Genomic DNA, 7,869 nt, shown 5'->3' with positions numbered 1-7,869 from the left:
AGTCATATATAACAGAGAAGCACCAAACCCTCACATTTTAGGAGATGAACAAGCCAATCTCTGGTATCTTTGCTTGATCATTAAGAAATGTATAATCTAATCTAATTGATTTACAAGAGGAAGATTTTAGAACTTCAAAAAAAAATGTACTGACCATTTATTTCAGCTGTCCAGAAATGTAAAGACGGCTGTCACATTCAAGTCACATTTAATAATGTGTTGTGAACTTTAACTTCAACCCTCTGTTCAAGTTGAACACAAGAGACGGGCAGCTTCACATATGTGCTCTCATTGTGGATTCAAGTGTCTTAAAGTCCCCAAATTGATTTGACAAAATCAGCAGAAACTGCTGAGGCGTAGTTGTTGCCCGTTTAAAATGCCATGCATAATGAGTTCTGATTGAGGTGGCTCTTTTTTTTATGTGCCTAAATAACTGTTACAATATGACTCTTGGCACAGCCAATCACGAGCAAACTCAGACTTCAAGAGCTTAATCCTCTTTATTTTGTGATTACTTGTATTCAAATGCTGGCCCACTAAACCACGGGAGATGTATTGTTGAAAAGTCTTCCTGCGCTGTATTTCAACCTGGATACTGACAACAGAAGAATGCATATCCTGGATATATATATGAGCTCTCACGGTGGCATTCAAGGAAATTACATCAACCGTTACACATAAATTGCTAAATAGCTTGGAGACTCTCTTAGCATTCAGAGAATGATTTCATTGGCATTCTTGATGACTTTAGCCTCTCACATTCCTCACACACGAATTATAATGGGATAATTAAGAGGGATTTCATACAGCGTGATACGTGTATTTTAAAAGGCATAACTGATTAAGCGTGAGGGAAGAGGGAGGAATTCGGTAATAATCTCCAAACAGACACCACAGCTCCTCCGCTGTGTGAGAGAACAGGCCCAACATCAAAGTGCTCGGAGTGTTCTCACCGACCAATCCAAAGGCGCCGTTACCTGACTCCAACACCTACCTGGCAACCCACCGGGGTGTCCGGACGCAGTGATACGGAGAGCGGTGCGCGCGCGCATCACTCCTGTCAACACTGGAGATGACGCGTATCAGTGACTCCAAAAGGAATGCTAAGTTTGCGTTTTACTACCCCTCCCTTAATGTATTTATATAATTCCTGGCATAAGATGTATGTTGTCTACTCGGTTAATTTATTATTGATTCCAAGGGCAGGATGTTTGAGCCCATCCAAGGAGCGCTGGAAGTTCGGCAAGGCAACCTCTTCCAGAGAAGTGGGTTCGGGGAGAACTGTAATGGACTGCACGGACCCGGGAGTGAGCTGCATGACGCGGGGAGGAGGGGTATCGGGAACCTCTCGATGAGTCATCAATTAAGAGAGAAATGAAGTTTGGTGAACTTGCTACCTGCAGCTCTCACCTCGCGAGCTGACGCGCTCGGGGTTCCTTCTGCAACTTATGAGTATTATTAGTGTGTGTTCTTTAGTCATATGTAGGGTTATGTTAGAGAGAGAGAGAGAGAGAGAGAGCGGATAGCGAGAGAGAGAGAGAGAGAGAGTCGCGTCCTACCTGCTCGTAGCAATTCTCCCAGGTGAGGTTGAGGAGGCACGAGGAGAACAGCTCATCTTCGGTCCGGGCATAACCGTCCATGATGTGTGCCAGCCGTCTGGGTGGGAAGAGTCTGCGGAGTTTTTAGGATGCAGACTAGGGCGACGAGGACCACGCTGTCTTCGCTTCGTCTTCCCTCGACGAGTATTTATTTTGCTGTGTGTGTGTGTGTGTCTGTCTCTCTCACTCTCTCTCTCTCTCTCTCTCTCTCTCTCTCTCTCTGCCCCGCTTGCTTCTCCGTCCGGCGCCGCGGAAGCTGTTAAACGAGCAGCGGCGGTGTGCCGGCTGCTGCTCCCCCTGTCACGTGTTCGGCTTCTCCCCCCCCCCCAAAAAAACAAGTGGGATGCTTGGACGAGGGCACCGTTTCCCAAAGTGGGGCACGCGGACCGCCTGTAAGGCGTCGGCCACGGGTTCAACAGTGTGTCCGCAATAATAAAGCACTCTGAGGCAAATTTGGAATTTGTGAGAATGGGCTATACAAAATGAACTGAATTGAACTGAATTGAAACTTTGTGGCTAAAGTAGTAATGCGGTTGTTATTACCACTCGAGACCACACGTGAAGTTTCCGCAATAAGCTAGCTGGCCTCAGTTAATTAGATGCACCTGCATTAGCTCCAATGGTAGCCATTTAAAGAAAACGAGCTGTCTGTATAGAAACCACTCCTAATTTCACTCGCTCACTATTTCCTGCAACACTCAATAGTTTCCAGCCTAACATTGACATTTTGAACACTCAAATCATCGACAACCATTTTGCATGCTCACTGACACACTGCTACTGAACTGAACATGGCATAATGGTCAAGAAACAAGGCGCAGAAATGCATTGTGGGATATCCAGCAACAAGTCTTGCAGATGCTACTTTTAATTCCATCGTGGGAACTTTTCAGAGCGTGTGGGCGTGTGGGTGACGTGGTCACCCTCCAGTCATTCACATCAGTCTTCAGCCTTTTAATTTGGGATGACTCCTGCCTGAGCCTACAGATACAAACAAAGCGTTACATAATAATTATTATAATAATAATAGAGTGCAGCAAACTTCCTTTTCATAACAGTTAATATAATTTGAATCACACTTAGCTGGGAAATAAGTGTGGTTGACCCAGGCGGACGACACACTTATTGCAAAAGCTTTCAGCTCTGAAATTACAAACGATGTAATCGTGTAAAAAGACACCGAGCTGTGCTGCATCACTTTACTTTGAAACATTCTTAAGTGTATTTTAAAGTTTTAAAAAGTAACGAATTTAAGTTTCGCAATCATGTCACACCAGATTGGTGTATTCTCCGATCTGCGCGGGCGTGTCCACCGTCTTTGGTTGGCACTCGGTCTCCAGTCGCATGTGTTGCGCCTGTTGCTGTGCGGCGACGCCGTTAGCATGTTAGCACACAGAGAGAAGCGCAGTGGCGTTATGCAATTCCCACAGCGCCGAGCTTCAGCCCGAGCAGACGTCTAGTCACATAGAAAAAGTGAAAACAAACAAAAATGAGTGTGCGGTCGCATTTAATTCAGACTTAATAATGAAAATGTAAAAAAAAAAAAAAAAAATTGTCAACCTATAATTAAAAAAACAAGTACGCTAAAACTTCCTGTCACGTCTTGACACCCGCTTTCACAGATGTAGCCTGAGGCTCTGGTTATTCCCAAATCAGGTGCCACTGAAATAGAGCAATAAAAAGCCAGGGAAGCAAATTAATTAGTGAAGGAACAATGTTAGCGCAAAGGTCAGAAATACAATATCATTAGAATCATTTTTGACATGCTAGTAAACCAGCTGCATACAATTACCTCACTAGCCTCTAAAGCTCCAACTAAAGGATAGCTGACCGCCAATTTGTCCCTTACGTGATAGCAAGGCTTTACAGCAGCTTCATAAATGTCGTGGCCTACAATATCGTGTTTGATTGCGTTTTTTAAATGTTTGATCAGTCACATGACGGACGATGAGGCGCGAGTTTGAACCAAGCCCATAATGACGACTTAAAATGAAAAGGCTGCCGGATTAAAATTGAATTATATATTCGCACGGCTTTAGAAAAGAAAAACTGGACGGGAAAAAAAAGGTACGCCATGTCGACCGTCAGAGAAATTGTGAAGCGCTGCGGAAAACGGAACAAAAAAGCACCACAATATTTGTACTCTGGAATGTGTTATCCTCGTGCAGCTGTGCCGACATCTTTCAGCTCCCTGCAAACGGCGGTCGAGGGGCTGCCGGAGGAGCTCATTTGGAGAGCTGTCTCTCAGCTCACGATGCATCGTGGCGTGAGACCCGTGCAGTGAGACGGGCCTTCTTGTTCATCAGCCATCTTCGCCGGCCTCCTTGTTTGATCAGACGTGTTTGCCACGCATGATCTGCACCCCGTTGGAAGTGTGGTAAATTGGCACAGCGCTGTGTGCATTCATTCTTTCTTTTTTTTTCCTGGAGGAAAAATTGTCAAGAATTCACTGCGTGTAGTGAGAGCATAGAAAGACAGAATGACAGCGAACGTCCCCCCACGGTGACCGACCATAACGCCGCCTACATATTCCATCTTCTTAATTCTCACGAGGCTTGTTAGCGGAGTCAATGCAGCAAATTGTGGAATAAAAACACATTAAATTGCTCTCACTTTGAGAAGCGATAGATAAAGGATTTTCAGTTGACGGTCTGAGCGATTTTGACAGTTTTTGATTGTTGTGTTGCATATTTCTTTAATGAAAATGCATTCATGAGGGGCGGGGGGGGGGGGGGGGGGTTGTGGTAACCAACTGAAAGAAAGCACGCCCTGATCTGGAGGAGAAAGAGTGATGCAAGCAAAAATGAAGAGTGGTTTGTTCTTCGGCCTTATCTGTCACCATCGTCCATAATCAGTCCTCTGCTGTGGATTAATTTAAAGATTATCGAGTTGCCGTACATGTGCACAAGGCACCAGAGGGATCACAAACAGAGCTGGCTTCCTTCTGAATACATGGCACGGCTCAGCCTGTTCCTGTACTTGTGCCTGCAAGTTTCCCCGATCAGTTTCTTCCTCTGCCCAGTGACACATGAAAGCTTTTCACGGAATCAAATCAACAGCCTGAAATAATTCAGTGTGACAATGTAACAATTGTGTTGGTGTGACTTTATGTGGGGATATTTCTATCGTTCACACGTATCTCATGAAGGCTGCGCCTGGGAAATTGGGTGAAAGTTCAGGACAGCCGCCGATCCGGCCGCGTTGAGGGGGAAATAAATGAGGTCAAATCATATATTGTTTCCCCTTCTGCTGACAGGCAGTGGCTGCACATTCTGCCCAGGTGCCTTCAGTAGTTGCGCGATCCATTTCAAACTGGCAGCCCATTTTAAACATGCAGTCTACATGCCACATCTCCCCTACACAACCAATTTATCAAGCCTAACCCGGCGGTACGTGCATATACTCCCATATCACAGAGAAGGCTGGAAAGCAACTGTCATAGATGGCATGATTGAATTGTTCCCTTGCACTGTCACCAGAGGGGCTATTACTTCAAATTAGCATACAAATTCAAACCAGGACAGATGGATTTGTCACATTCCAGTCGCCATCTTCCTGGAAGATTGGCTGTGCTTGTGCTGCGTGATGGAGATAAGACACCTGTCTCTGCTCCGATTGGTGGCTGCGTCGGCGGGTGAAAGGACCGGCGTGGGATGGGAGGAGCACTGGGTGGGGGCGATGGCTTTCCTGAAACGCTGAGGTGTTTTGCAATAAACTTCCCTACCCACGGCCTCAAATGATGATGAGGCACCATACTGGACTCTGTGGGTGGCAGGAGATTGAGCTGTAGCGGGGCCGGTGATTCACACCGCTCGGGAAACAAGCTGAACAATACCTGTCTGGTATTTGTTTGTGTTTGCTACTTTTCTTGAGTTACTGTCAAAGAGACGCATAAAACGGCCCCCGAACATCAGCCCGGGTGTGTTTGCGAACAGTTGCGCAGGGAAATGTACAGTACCGGTATATCCCTGACCTCGAGCAAGCTTTCAGCTGGAGCAGCGGCACACGACTCCAAATGTCTTCACAACTCTTGTCAGGAATCAACTTTTAATAACACCGAAGGATTCCCGCGTCATATTCAGACTGTGTGATGAAGCACGAGAGGCGGGACTGCATGCATAAGTCGCACGCCCCCGTTTCAGATACTAACGAAATACGACTTGGGATACATGATGACTTTCATTTGTAATCACGGCAGTGTGAATCAATGGGGAGTATTGAGCAAGAAAAACTGTTCTTACCTCAGGATCAATTCCATATAATTTCCGTATCAGCTCAAACTAATGGGTTTTCTATCGGCTTCACTTTGGAGGGAGACGAATCTCTCTGGCACCATTGTGTGGTTCTGTGTACGTTCCACAGCAAAAGGCCATCCACTTAAAAACTTGTCTCCCAATAGTGCAAAAAATATTAAAGCACACATGCTAATTTGCTGACTCGGCATATTACACAATCTGGAGGCTTCATTTAAAACTCCCTGAGCAGGTCTGGTATCTCTGCCTACCGACTTCTCGACACTACAGAGATTGTGAAAAATGCTGACGGGTTCATTTCTGCCTCTCTCCTCCGGTCAGTGTTGTGTATATTCCCCGACAAATACAGAGGAAGACAAAGGTTTGCATTCATAAAGGTAAGAGAAAACTAACATGGATAAGAAGCAGTTTAAAAAAAAAGCTATTTAAAATGCAGCAGCGCTATGAAAACAAAATTAGAGACTTTAATTTACATTTATCATTGCACAGAGCGTCTCGCAAACTTAGAATAAATCTGCATTTTTTGTGCTACCAATTCTTCCACTTAAGAAAGCGTCCAACTGACGATGTAACAAGTACATCCCTGAAGCCATAAGTTGTTTCATGCATCAGAAAATGGATCCACTCCCAACCATTAGGACCATTTTCATCCTTTTTCAAGCGTAACATGCCAAACATCTGCCAGTTGCAGCTCACTAAAAGTGAACATTTGCAGGGAGTTTTCTTATCTCACACAGTTAACTTAATACCGTTGGGTTTTGGACAGAATTTGGGGGGGGGGGATGTGTGTGTGTTTGTGTGTATAATGTATATATATAAATAGAAACATTCAAAATGGGTACCAGGTTATTTTGTCCTGCGGCGGTGCATGTGAATGCTATCTTTAAAAAAAATCCTGTTTGTGTATATATACAATACATCTATATATATATATACACATACATACATATATATATACACATATATATATACACACATATACATATATACACATATATATATACACATACATATATACACATACATATATATATATACACATATACACACATATTTATATATACACATATACATATATATATATACACATATATATACACATATATATATAAATATATATACATAAATAAATTTATGCAGCAGAACAAGAGGTATTGTGCTTAGAATTTCTTGCATTCTTCTTTGTCAAAACCTGGCACACACACATTACCCACAATGCAACACAACCAGCAACAGTTAGGTCAGCTGTTTGGGTGCAGGATGTTCTTGGTGGCTAATGTAGCTTGAGTCACTCGCCCCAGGCAGAGATCAGGAAAAGGCTGCAGAGGGCTGTTCGGCTCGCTTTTATCCAACTCCACGCCACTTTTAAAATATAGTTTTGATCTTGGAAGTCTTCAACGGCAACTGATGGCGACTGTAATTAATCAGTCACCTGAGGCAACACATCAGACTCGCAGCTCTGGTTCCACCAAAGTCTCTGTACTAGTCAATGTTCTCATGTAAATAGACTTTAAGGTGTCAAATGTATGGCTGCACCTTCTAATTAATGGCAAAAATAATTATCATACAAGTCTCATCTGAAAATATGAAATTGTAGAAAATGTATTTCTTTAAAAAGATGAAGGGCCTTTAAAGTGAGACGGGTTCAAACACACCATCAATTTGTTGTTGAAGATTTCTGTAAAAATATGATACCACGTCTCCAAGGCTGAGCTCCGACGCCCGGGTGATGTCACAACTCACGAGCCATTTCCTCAGACTTGACAAGCAGTCCAGAGCCACAGGCCCACAGCAGATGTTGCGCAATCGTTCCCACAAGATGTGGCGCACTGCTGCCGACTGGAATGAGCCATTAACTGTGAACGGGTTGGAGTGCTTCTTCCAGGCATGTTTCAGCTCTGAAGTGGAGCCCTGACTCTTCAAAGTCTTCACACACAGCATCACCTGGCAGGAAGCAGTCCTTAGGGTGGTTCTGCAAGTCCGGGATTCTCCTTTGACGGACTTGGGTCAACCGTTTG

The 7,869-nt window shown here is 44.3% G+C and overlaps 1 protein-coding gene across 13 annotated transcripts in view; it reads right to left on the bottom strand.

Moving 5' to 3' along the window:
• The window catches only part of LOC130211498 (NACHT, LRR and PYD domains-containing protein 12-like), a 295,374-nt gene that overhangs the window by 76,892 nt on the left and 210,613 nt on the right, over positions 1-7,869 (bottom strand). The window lies entirely within an intron of this gene.

The sequence above is a fragment of the Pseudoliparis swirei genome, chromosome 21, assembly GCF_029220125.1.
Source record: "Pseudoliparis swirei isolate HS2019 ecotype Mariana Trench chromosome 21, NWPU_hadal_v1, whole genome shotgun sequence".
In the NCBI taxonomy this organism is placed as follows: Eukaryota; Metazoa; Chordata; class Actinopteri; order Perciformes; family Liparidae; genus Pseudoliparis; species Pseudoliparis swirei.
Note: the sequence above shows the minus strand (reverse complement) of the source record. Positions and strands in the feature narration are given on the sequence as shown.